Below are 12,920 nucleotides of genomic sequence, written 5' to 3' on the forward strand. Positions count from 1 at the left end.
CCACCATCTGAGGATCTCACCCATTATATCTTATTTTACTTGCATTTTGCTTTTATAAGATGTTAAATCTGCTTGTCCCTGCAGAACCCCAATAATCCTAGAGAAAAGTGAATTAAAACGTGATTTTAAATTAAATATTGAAGATTTAAAAAAAAATCTAGCATAGTTTGAAGCTTTCTTTTTTTGACACTTGTAACAGTTCAGGACCAGCTTATGCCATCCTTACTCCCATTGGGGAGCATTTACTCATGCAAGTTATCCTGTTGCAATTAATGGGATTACTTGCATGACTATGTGTTTACCAGTGGGAGTGCGAGTTGCACAGTCCAGTCCATAGAGACAAGGATGGAATGTCATAGTCATTTCAATAGTTAACTCTCCCTTCTGATGGGTGAATGTTACCCATCCAGAGGTCTCTTCAGTTTAATAAGGGCTGCGTTTATCTTAACTACATCAGTTTACATGAGTCAAAGTTTCCATGGCAATCCCCTGTTTCTAGGGGATTCTGAACCGGCCGTACAGAAAGGCTAGAATTTGGAACAACAAGTTTTCAGCCTGTGAGTAACTTTTTTTTACTCTTGTTTATTTATTTATTTAACTTAATTGGTGGTTTGCTATTAATGTCAGAGAAAAGTAGTTTCTGATGTGGTTCTTAAAGTGAAAGGACTCCTTGGCAGGGTTATTTAATTCAACTGTAGTACCATGTAGCAATTACTTAAGGTTGTTTCCTGTTTATAAGATCATTAATGAGCCAGTTTCTCAGCTGGTGTAAATTGACATACCTTATTGAGCTCTGTTTATTTACAGAAAATCTGGCCTGGTAACGGTATCCTAGAATTATGGCAGGTGTTACCAGATGGCGCTGTTACATATATCTTCTGAGTTCTTTTTCTTAGTGTGTGAATAAAAGTTCAGTCTTGGGAAGACTTGCATGTTGTTTGCTTTGGTTATGCACGTTTCTATGTAGACAGAGCTGTAAGAGGAGCAGGAGAGTTCCCCTCACTGATTAGGGCTCTGAATTAAGTAAATTTTGGGGGCAGATTTGCTCCCTGGGAGCAGGGCTTTGGTGTAGGGCTGAGATTCCTGGAAGAAGTTGCCCTGTGTGCTGTTTATGACCACCTCTGTGCTAGGATTAGGGTAAATCAAAGAAGTTACATTTCAAACTCTGCATGACTGATTTCTCCTTCTCTGGGACTCTAACCTGCAAAGCCCCAGACAAGTACTACCACTCAGGAGAGGGACAACACTCCTTTAAAAAGTGTAGGGGCCAAAGCTTGAAAGCCTCTTTCAGGGGTCTGAAGGCCTGATCCAATTACCAGTGAAATATAGATTGAACTATAGATATACATATAAGCTGTAAACTTTTGGGGGCAGGGACTCTTTTGATTATGCATAGGTACATGGCCTAGCGGTCAGGATCCTAACAAGGGCAGTCAGGACCAAGGGTCAGAGCAGAGGCAAACCTGAGGATAGGAGTAGTAGAGAAGTTCGTAGGCAGGCTCCAGGCCAAGGTCAATACCAAGGGGGTCAGAGTTTGAATCAGGTTTCAGGGTCCAGATCAGGAGGCGAAGTCCAAATCAAGCCGAGATCAAAGCCAGGAATTCAGGAACTTGAATGATCTTGACAATTACCGGAGATGCACACTGCCACCTGGACATTTCTTGGACCGCCACTGGGGTTTTTATAGGGCAGGGAGCCAATCAGGAGCCATGAGACTTCTCCTGCCAGACCCCTCGAGTCAGGACTTTCCATGGGGGTAGCGGAGCACCAGCTGGTTGCACCCGCAAGTATGGAGACGTCTGCTACTTGGCAGCTCTGCAGGCGTGGGTCCTAGAGACATCCAGCTGGGGTGGCAGTGGGCCACCCCCCCGCTCAGGCCCTGCTGCTGGGGACAGGGGCCAAGCAAGTCAGAGCTCCCCCTCCCCCTCCTGGAGGGCCTGGCCCCTGTCACCGGCAGCAAAGTCTGGGCAGGGAGGGGGCTGCCGCTGCCTCTCAGACAGGCTCTCTCAGGTAGAAGCGTTTGATCCTGCTCCATGCCCGGCTGCCAGGGAGAGCAGCCAAATGTGCCGGTGGGAGGCGCAGGGAGAGGACAGAGCTCCCCCCTCCCACAGCTAACAGCAGGCGGGAAGAGCATGGCAGCCCCAGGTTGGGAGGGTCACTGGGCTGAGGAGACACGTGGGGCGGTCAATGTCCTCCCCTTTAGATTGTGCCCCACCCCCAAGTATCATCTATGCCTGGTGGTGACCTGACTGAGGGCTTGGTAATCCAGAACTGGGGCCCCTGGAGGGAAATGTAGAAAGCTGTGTGGAACCCTTGGCCAGATTCTTCTGGAGAGAGGAACACAAGGCAGCCAGCTCAGGTTTCAACATCACATAGCTATAACCAAACAGCGCCTTGGCCCCCGGTTGCAGCGTGACCGGGCAGTCATAATCCCAGGTGTGGTGGTAGGTGGTCAGCAGGCTTCAGTGTAGTCGCTGTCGTTGGGGAGCAGAGTTGGAGTCAGCTTTGGTGGTGGCCCCATCTGACTGGTGGTCAGGACTCTGGGGGGCATGTCTTGGTTCTGGGGTTCATCAGATGGTGGGCACAGGCAGACTCACTGGCAGAAATGGGAGCAGAAGCTAACCTGGTGCTCATGCCAAAGGATGTGCAGCTCATGAGCCACAAGCCATGAAATGCCGAGGATTGTAGGGAAGTGTGGTGAGTGGATCGTTCCAAACTGAGGGACCTCCTGAGGGTCCTGAATGAGAACTTCCAGAGGCACTGTCTCCTGTGTCACTGGCCCCAGTGACAGGAGTGAGCCATCTATAGTTTCCCACTAGGTCAGGGACAGTCTTTGGTTGAACTGGAATACCCAGAGCTTGAACTGTATAGACATCTATGAAGTTGTCCACTGCTCTGGAATCCTCCAGCACCCCCTGGAACATGAAGGCAGACCTGGACTTCAAGGTGCAGGGAGTGCTCACCTGGCCTGAGGCATGCCTCAGTGAGGAGTAGGGGGGCATTATCTCTGGGCCTGCCCCGGCCAACCCCCTCTACTAGGCCTGGGTGTGGTCATTTCCCAAACGGCGTTGCGCTAGGGCTCGGGATGGGCAGTTGGCCAGAGCACAGCTGAATCCTCCACCATAGAAACACAGCTCATGGCAGCAACAGCACTCTTTTTCCTCAGGAGTCACGTGGGCGCGGCAAGGTTTGGGGGTTCAGGGGAGACAGGTACCAAGGGAGATCGATTGGTTAGTGGCACAGATCCCTTCCTTTCCTCACGTCGCTCGCCAAGCCTATTGTCAATTTGTATGAGAAGATCAATGAAGGCATCTAGGTTGGTCAGGGCCTCCACATGAGCTAGCTCATCCTTAATCTCCTTGCATAGTGCCCACCAGAACTGGTAGAGCTGGGCTACTTTGTTCCACTCAGCATTTGAGACTAGTCGCTGAAAGTGGGCAGCCTAGGAGAAGACCAGTCCCTGCCCCTGCTTCAGTTTGTGCAGGTCCACCCCGGCTAAGTGGGCCTGGTAGAGATTGTCAAATATGGCAGAAAATGCCTAGAGGAAAGCATCCCAGTTTGAAAGCACTGGGATCGCTTGTTTGAGTAGAGATGTGGTACATTCCAGTGCATCTCCTGTCAGGAGCCTAATAATGAGTCCTACTTTTGCCTGGTCAGTGGGTAGGACTTGGGAAGAGAAGAAACAGCAGGCAGCATTAAACGTTCTGGAAGTGGGACTGGGGGGACCTGGTCTGAGTACACAGCCACAGTGCATGCCCATAGTGTAGAGTTTTCATCCTGCAGCCAGGCTGCCTGACCTCGTAGCATCTGGTTCTCTTTGGTGCGCTGTACCACTCGGGCCCTCGGTGCCACCTTTTCATCATGGAGCTGTGTGGATTGCCTGTGGAGACCTTAGTTCTCTGTTGCGAGCTGCAATATTTGGGTTTGAAATGTGGGGAGCGCCTCCGGGGAGTGGTCAACTCTTTCAGGTTTCTCCAGTCCCTCAAAGTCTTTGTAAAGTAGCCATTTCAGGTCATTAGTCAATGCTGAATTGCTGCTATTTGTTCACTTGGGAAAAAATATCCATGGCCAAAATTATTTCATTTAAAAGCAGATGGTATACAAGTACACTGCAGCAATTTTTCCCCCCCAGCAAAAATTTTTTTGCACTGCTGAGCAGTTGGAGGTCTTTCCTTCAGGTTAATGATATTTGTCTAAAAAAACCCTCTCCAAATACGCATCTGTACAAGACGCTTTAAATAGCTCTGCAGGAGTAGCTAATAGTCTATTGGGTCAATTCTCCACATTTCAAAATCTAAATATATATTTACAAGCAGCCCCTAAGGAGTCATTATGCTCCGTTGGGTCAGTAATCTGCATTTGAAGAAGACCCTTAATATATATTTACATAATCTGCGTTTCAAAAAGTCCTTAATTATGTATTTATATGATAGATCATAATGGCACCAAAGGAGCCATTACAGTCTGCTGTGTTGATCCTAATGCTCTTTGGTGAGGGATATTTTTCTTTTTTTAAGTTGGTGTTTGTACTTGTGAAGGTGAAGGAACTGGCAGCAATGGAAATGAAGCTCTCATTGAAAAGAAACATCTACTGTGAAATAATGAAGGACAATAAGGAGCTGATACTTCTGTCCTTAGTCATGTAAAACTTCCATCAAATGTCAAGAGAAGTTTCACCTATGTAGACTCTGTAATATCAGGTGCAAATTTGGCCTCAGGTTGTTCAGATTAAAGCAGAACAATTAAAATACAATTCACATGGGGCCTGATCCAAAAGTGTATTGAATTCAACGTAAAGACTCTCATTGGCTTCAGTGGACTTTGGATCTGGCATTTACTGCCATCATTGAAATCATCTGAGGTGGGTATAATAAAGAGATTTTCCCTAGCAAGTTTTCAGACATGACCTCTCTTCTGTTTGCGCTTATGTGGCACCTAAGCTTCATCAAAGTACTTGGTTGACATGAATAATGATGATTGTGCTAATGCCGAGGGACCGACTGAAAATGAGGCCACATTGTGCTAGGCACTGGACAAACACAGGCGCTTACAATATAAGTCGAGAAGACAGACACAGGTTGGGGGGGAAGGTTACAACATAGAAGCAGAGTGATGCCAACGAAAGTCATGTTCGTTTTAAAAAATAAAATGAATACACAACTCAACTCTGTAAGCTAAGTGCTCCACGTGCAGGATTCACAACATGCACAAGATAATTATTTAATATGCAGTCCAGGTTTAATCAGCATGGTGGTTATATGTAACAAAAGACAGGTAGTAGAGGAGAGCCATGTCATTAGTGAAACTGTAACAATCCAGCTTTGGCATAACTCATCTACAAGGAATGGCTGGTGGAAGCTTTGCTGCGGAGCCTATGGATGGAAAGGAAACGGCATCTTTTTTTTTCCTAGTGTTAATTAAAGTAAGCCACTATGGGCCCAGTTCACTGCAGTTTCACTGAACTGTCCAGTGAAGTTGCTTGGAGTCTTTCTATTGCCTGTGATAGGCATTAGATCAGACTCTAACAGAACTGGCTATCTAGTCTCAGGGTAGGCAAGCACCACGCAGGCTTCTCATACACTGACCTGCCAAAGTACCTGTCATAAGATCTACAGGTCAGTCATAATGCTGGACTGCAGGGGGGAAAAGGGAACCCCAGAGACTTAGATAAAAAAGGCACGTGACTATGCAGATAAAATCAGTGGCCTTACATCTGTCATTTGTGGCTGTCCATTGTAACACACATCAGTTTCGTCCAGTAAAATAGGCAAAATAGGCAACAACAACAAAATTAAAACCCCATATTGTTGTGGTTTCATTTGTCTCAAATTTTAAAATGTTTGTGGTTTTTCTTCCTATGTTGAAAGCAGCCTTTCTTGCCATGCAAATAATTCAACCAGCCATCAGATAGACAGTTCTTTCTGCCCAAGGGATACTGCTCTTTATCTAGTTTGGTCATCAGGGAAAGGGGGAATGAGCATCCCTACCCACCATGATGCAACATAATGCATCCCAGAGCTTCTCCACATTGTTGACTTAGAGGGATACGTAGCAGAATTAGGCCACGTCAGTCCCTGCTATAGAAAACTAGGGCTGAAGCTCTTTGAAGTATTAACAGAGATGCTAGGGCCAACACTGTGTGTCTCACATGGGGTACCCAAAAACTGAAACACTGGCCAATTTTGAAAAATATTCAGCCTATGGGGTTTTTTTCCAGTGCGTCAGAGCAGCACATAAAATGAAGCCGCCCCCTAGGAGAAAACCAGCTCAGCTGGCTTCTGTTGGCGCTCTGCGTCTGGATATATTCAGCCAATCAGGAAACCAGAAGAAACATCATGTGACTTCAACCATTCTGCTCCCACCAATCATAATGAATCACCACCCAAAACTTGACATTCCAAATGCAGTGAATAACGTGCCCTCAGAATCTTCATGGAGATCCAGATACCATCGGAAAAGGCCACAATCAATATCAGTGGACTTTGCTGCGATTAAAAAAGGGTGGCAAGTGGAACATAGTGAGCCAAACTGGAATTTAGCCACTACCCCAGGCAGACTCTGAAGGCTGCATCTTACTTTAGGCCAGGGCCGAAAAGGCCAGTGCCATGAAGGTCATTCCTCAACTTCATCCCCTCCCTCCCAGCCATGTTTGGCAGCACACTAAGGGAGAAGACCCTACATTCAATTTGCAAGGGCTGTGTAAGAGGAAGGGGACACTCCTTAGATAGGAGGACCTGGCACAATCTAGCTCACAGAACGTACAGATACTCCCCAAGCTCCAGTTGTTACTATTCTTCATTTCACTCAATATTTACCCAGCTCTGTTAGCAATGTCAGCAAAAATACAGCAGGGCAAACTTATGCCCTCTGTTTTATCTGTGCTAGTCTACTGGCAGGAATGGAATTGTCCACATGAATAAAAAGGCAGAATTCAGCCCATGTTTTTTGCCTTGATGGGTCTAATAGAACCTAATTTAGAATTACATTTTTAAATCAGAACTCTTAAGGAAAACTTGAACATACAGAAAAATACCAGAAAGCTCTTTTCCACCAGAGTAATTACACAATGAACTGAAGTTGTTTTATTTAATCCTGAGTGTTTCAATGGAATCATTTTGTGCATATGCGGAGGTGGTTTTCAATCAAAGGCAAAGGTGTATCATCATGGGGTTAAAAGACAAATTCTGTAAGGGGCCCACTTTAGCAGGACACGTTCCCTGTTCTCCTGGCTATTGCTACCTAAGTATTCTAATAACTCAAGTAAACTGCCGGGACAAACAACGCAGCTACAAATGTGTCTGGAGATTCTGCATCTGCCTTCCTTAATCAGCTTCCTTTCCTGAATATGAATTGGAATAATGAGTCAATTAATGTTCTCAAATGCCAATGAGATGCAAAAGAGATTGGTGGTGGAGGTGGTAGTGGTGCGATTCGGGAGCTATTCCAACGCTTGGATTTTAACAAGCATCACACACTGAGCGCACAACTGATTATTTATCACATACAAACGTGACTGGCTGGCACCTCTCTGTGCTCACCCCACCCAGCTCAGCCAGGGAAAAGATCTCCTGTTTAAGTCAGGCTGTAAAACCTCAATTGTACAGAGCAGCATGAAAACTGTTCCCCTAACTCCCCAGGATCCTATAGGCAGCCAGGTAGTTTCTTACAAAAAAATGAAACAATCTTACTACTCAGGAAACTTGCCTTGGTTTGTAGCAATCCCAGACTTATGGGAATATTTTGAAAACATTTGTTCTGAACTCAATTCTCAGAGACACAAATTCCTTTGTTCCTTCTTTCATTTGAGACCAGTGCAGTACACAGTTTCCGGAGCTGTGTTTTAACCTAATACATATAACAGATTAATATGGAGATTGTGATTAGTTTTCAGAATTTGGGGCCAAATCCTTGGTCCTTCTTAACTCTCCTCTGCAAAACTTGAATAGCTCAAAGGTGAATTGCAGTTGTCTTAAGGCAGCAGGTGTGGATTCCCTTATTGTTGGGTTGTTCCCAACTGGCAAAAGGCTAGTGTAGACCTTCCTTGACCCCCTCCCGTAACATAGAGAGCATTCTGAGTGGACTGAAGGACAGGGAGAAGGCCCACACAGACTGTTTCTGAAAATTCCACCCATAAAGAACAAGCGGGGTGCTCAAGAAAAGTGGTCAGCTCCCAGTTTTGCCAAGGATAACCGAGATTCTCTCAGCAACATATCCAAATTAATTTCCCAAGGGCCTTAGCATCTCTGTCTCTTTGTTTAGACAGTTTTATCAGATATTATTCAATCAAAAAGTCCAGTCTCTTTTTATAAGTCTAAAAATCCCGGTTTCTTTGTCTCCAAAAAACAGACCTGTTGAGGTGAACTCTTCCTTGAAACTATCTAGCAGGAAGAGACTTAAGTAATATTCACTCTCATTAGAAGATGACACTGAAAGAAAATAAGAATCAGTCTTTTTAGCACAGCTAAATTACATGTCTCTGTCATTATTTTTGCAGCATTCACATGTATCTGATTATGATGAAATGCTAGAGTGGCTTGACCTTTAGTTCATTAAATGTTCTCAAATCCAACAATGACAAACGTTTCAGTGAGCTGCACCCCTCCTACCCGCTGCACCAAATAGAAAGAGACACATTTATGGAAGTTCTGTGATCACCCACCCCCAAATCCAGTAATGATAGAGGGCCCAATCCTCACCTGGCTAAGCGTATTGACCTCAATGGCATTTCACCCATTTACATCAGCTGAGGATTTGGGCCCTGAAGATGTTAAAAGGAGATGTTTATCTTGAGCATGAAGTTGATCTAGTAGCACAACTAAGACATGTCTGCATGGTTGGATGTTGTGTTAAATGTCTCAAAGATTCTCAGAGGATCAGTGTGATGGGGCGTCTGCCCCACACTAGCCCATAAAGGGTTAATAGAACCCTAAGGAGGCTTCGCAACAGGCAGCCAATTGGAGAGGACTCTAGAGAGGCTGTGCAGGAGACAGCCTATTGGAGAGGGGCTGGGAGGAGCAGCCAATCAGCACCAGGCAGGCCCATATAAGAAGTGTTGCAGGGCAGTCACTCCTTGGAGCTCAAGGAGGGAGGAGGACTGGCTGCCTTGCAGGTGGAAAGCAGCTAGCAACTTGGACAGAGCAGTGCTAGGCAGGATCAGGGGAGTGAGAGTGAGCTCCTGGCTGACTGCTGGCATGCTGAAGTCCTGAGACAAGGGCAGAGAAGGTTCTGGGGCTACAGGGAAGTGGCCTAGGGAAGTAGACTGTGGGATTGGAAGGGATGCAGCACGTGGCTGCTATCTACAGGGTCCCTGGGCCAGGACCCAGGGTAGTGGGCGAGCCTGAGTTCCCTCCTTTCCCCCAGTTGCCACTGAGGAAGTGGCTGAACAGTGGACTGCCATTCCCCTGGAAGGGGGGAGAACTGAGTATGACACAACCGGAGGGCTGTGTCCTGAAGAGGACACTGCAGTCCTTGGGGTGACACGGGTCCAGGAGTGGAGGTGATGGTGGGCAAGACACCAGCAGAAGAGGGTGCACTGGTTAGCAGAGCTGATCCCTGGGACATCCAGCAGGAGGCGCTGCAGTGGTGAGTCACACCCCGTCACAGGCAGGGAGACACTATGGGCAATCGTTTCACGTGGTTGTGATGACGCTAGCAACAGCTGAAATACCAAGGAATTTCCAGCTGTGCCTTTTGCATCTCATCAGAGTACAGTATGACTTATTGGATCAACAAGGAGAGTCAGGCAGCATAAGAAGAAAATATACAAGTTCTAGTGCAGGACCTAACGGCCAGCAGCCATTCACATAAGCTACACTAGAAAGCTTCATCGGAGGTCTTGCAAAAGCCATCCCCATGCTGTGGTCCATGTACAGTGCACACAACCACAGTTAGCCCATCTCTGCTGGGTCCTCCCAGGAAGCAGCTCTCATTTTGCTTCTTTTATTGACATTTTCTCTTTATACCAAAGAATGGCCCATGCAAGCACCAGCTCTTTTTCTGGGGGGGTGGGAGGGAGGGGAGGAATCTCAATGGCAATGGCTGACTGAAGTCTTATGCTAGCATCACTGAATAATCTCAGCACTCCAATAATTAAAACCAACACTCCTGGCGTACAAGTAAATACCTCCTCCATTGCCCCCACTGGAGCAGTTCCAGATATTCCTGTGTCTCAACTTTAAATGTGCTCCAGCAAAATGCCTTTTACTACTCCAAGTGGTATATTTAGAGACATAAAAGATGTCAGAAAGTTCCCTTTTGTACTGCTTCAACCCTGTTTTTTAATCGGAGCTTCTAATTTTCTTCTCTCTCCAAAAGAGAGAGCTAGCCCAAAGTTTAAAGTGTATTTTTTTTTAAAGGGGAGAAATCCTGACACCTTTACTCATACTGAGTTTCACCTTACTCTGCAAGTAGCCCATTGACATCAGTGAGAGTTCACGAGGTAAGGTGGCCCTCACTGGATGAGGTTGAGTTTCTGAGCCTATAAGGGGCAGCTCTGGCCCAGGAGCAGACCAGAGAATGAACTGTGACCCTCAAAAGGCCCAGTTTCTCCTCCGCTCCTCCCTTGCTCTAGTCTGGGGGTGTAAATTACTTGACCCCTGTCTGTGGAGCTGCTTGTCCTGCATCTGTGGTGGGAGAAGGGGTGGAATCCTCCAACTCCCTATCTCCTCCACACACTCAAAGGGAGGAATACTGGCTGAGTAGCTCCTAGGCTCCCATGCCCCACAGCCAGAGTCACAATTTGATGAGGGGGTCTGGAGGATTAAGGGCTGTGACAGTCTAACCTGGTGTAAGTAATGGTATCACAATCTTGCAAATTGCTCTAAATTGAGCTGGTAGCAGAGTAAGCTTCTATTCAAGCCAGGGCTGTAGGCACAGCACGAAACCCAGCCTCCCACTGACCCACCCCTATAAACTTACCCTTACATTTCCAGAGAGGGAGGGGCCCCATTATCCCCACTATTTGCTGCTGGAGGACATACCATTTCACCCCTGAAAAGGTAGGGGTGACCATTCTTAGCAAAGCAGTCAGGATGTACAGTAACTCCTCACTTAATGTTGTAGTTATGTTCCTGAAAAATGCGACTTTAAGTGAAATGACGTTAAGCGAATCCAATTTCCCCATAAGAATTAATGTAAATGGGGGCGGGGTTTAGATTCCAGGGAAATTTTTTCACCAGACTATATTTTTATTTATATATATATATATATATATATATATATACACACACACACACACAGTATAAGTTTTAAACAAAATTTAATTCTGGTACACAATGCTGATGATTGTGAAGCTTGGTTGAGGTGGAGTCAGAGGGTGGGATATTTCCCTTACTGCTAAATGATGAACTAGCAGTTGGCTGAGCCCTCAAGGGTTAACTCTCTCACTCTACAAGGCAGCAGGAATGGAGGGAGATATGTGCATTTCCCCTTTAAGTACACTGCCATGTTAATTAGATCAGCTTGCTGATACCACAGCTGCTGCAAGCTCCCTCCTGATCCCTGGTGTGTCCCCCCTGCTCTATGGAAGACGGGGTAAGTGGGGTGCAGGAGCAGGAGGGAGGAGGAGACACCCTGACATTAGCCCCCCCTCTTCCTCCCCTCCCCCCCCCCCCCGTACAGCAAGCAGGAGTCTCGGGGAGCAGCTCCAAGGCAGAGGGCAGGAGCAGCACATGGCAGTGGGGAGAGGGACAGCTGAACTGCTGGCCACTGATAGCCTGCTGGGCGGCTGCTGCACACAGGGAACTTAGGGGAGCGGGGAGCTGATAGGGGAGCTGCTGGTCCACCCTGGTTCCAAGCCCCCACCAGCTAGCTCCAACAGGCTGCTCTTCCTGCAAGCAGTAGACAAAGCAGGCGGCTGCCAAACGACATTGGAAGGGAGCATTGCACAACTTTAAATGAGCATGTTCCCTAACTGATTAACAACAAAACAACATTAACTGGGACCACTTTAAGTGAGGAGTTACTGTATCTGTTCGGGGCCTGCTGTACACTTTTCCTGACACACACAATCCTCTGTTGGTAAGGCCAAAGCAATGGGTCTTGCAGTGAATATCCTACTGAGCTGCATGAGACAAGTCACCCCTCTCAGAAATACTGTTTCAAGCTCCCAACAGTCACTGCATTGGTTACAGTTGTGTCATGTTTTCAAGCATTTCTTTGCAGCCATGTGGGCTAGAAACTTACTCTTTGTTTTTTAATGACAGCTGAGAATCTGATCACATCTCTGGAAGCTGGGGGCATAGGTAGACATCTATAGTGCCTATGACTGAACCCAGCCAGTGACTCACCGAATAAGCACATCAGAATCTGGCCCCAAAGGAGCTAAGGTTTGCAAGTGAAAAAAAATCACTGTTGTTTACCATTATTGTCTTCTTTGATACCATTAAATAGGAGTCTTCATCTAGTGCAGTAGTTGTATCCCATTTTCAGACTGGCATTTCCCCAAGTTTTACCATCTGATCTGTTTTCTGCTGTTGCCCTTTTGTCCCTGGTCAGGGCAGGTGGTGGATGAGACGACTGACCTGCTGGTTAGAGTGGAGCTGACTAGTGGTTGTCTCTGGGGCCACTGTACACCTGTTTTCACAAAAGACATCTGCTTCTTCTGCAGTCCAACAGGTAACAATTCAGCTGTCAGTTACTTGCTGAAGTTCTTATTTCACAGTCTTTTTTACCAGCGATCAGGGAGCTTCCAAAGGTTCAGAGGTTCGTTTCAATTCTGATAAGTACCCTGAGGTTTGAACCAGATTCACCAGTATGCTCCAGCTGCTTTGTGCTGTGCTGGTGACACAAAGGTGCAGTAAAACCAGTTTAACCAGCCATACAAGCCAACTTTAGTGCTTAATCTGGGCCTTTGGGGCCACAAAATTGGATCAAAAATCTTACTCTTTTGTACTTTCTTCTGCAAGTTGGGCCAGCAAAAT

This window comes from Mauremys mutica, chromosome 5, assembly GCF_020497125.1.
Source record: "Mauremys mutica isolate MM-2020 ecotype Southern chromosome 5, ASM2049712v1, whole genome shotgun sequence".
NCBI lineage: Eukaryota > Metazoa > Chordata > Testudines > Geoemydidae > Mauremys > Mauremys mutica.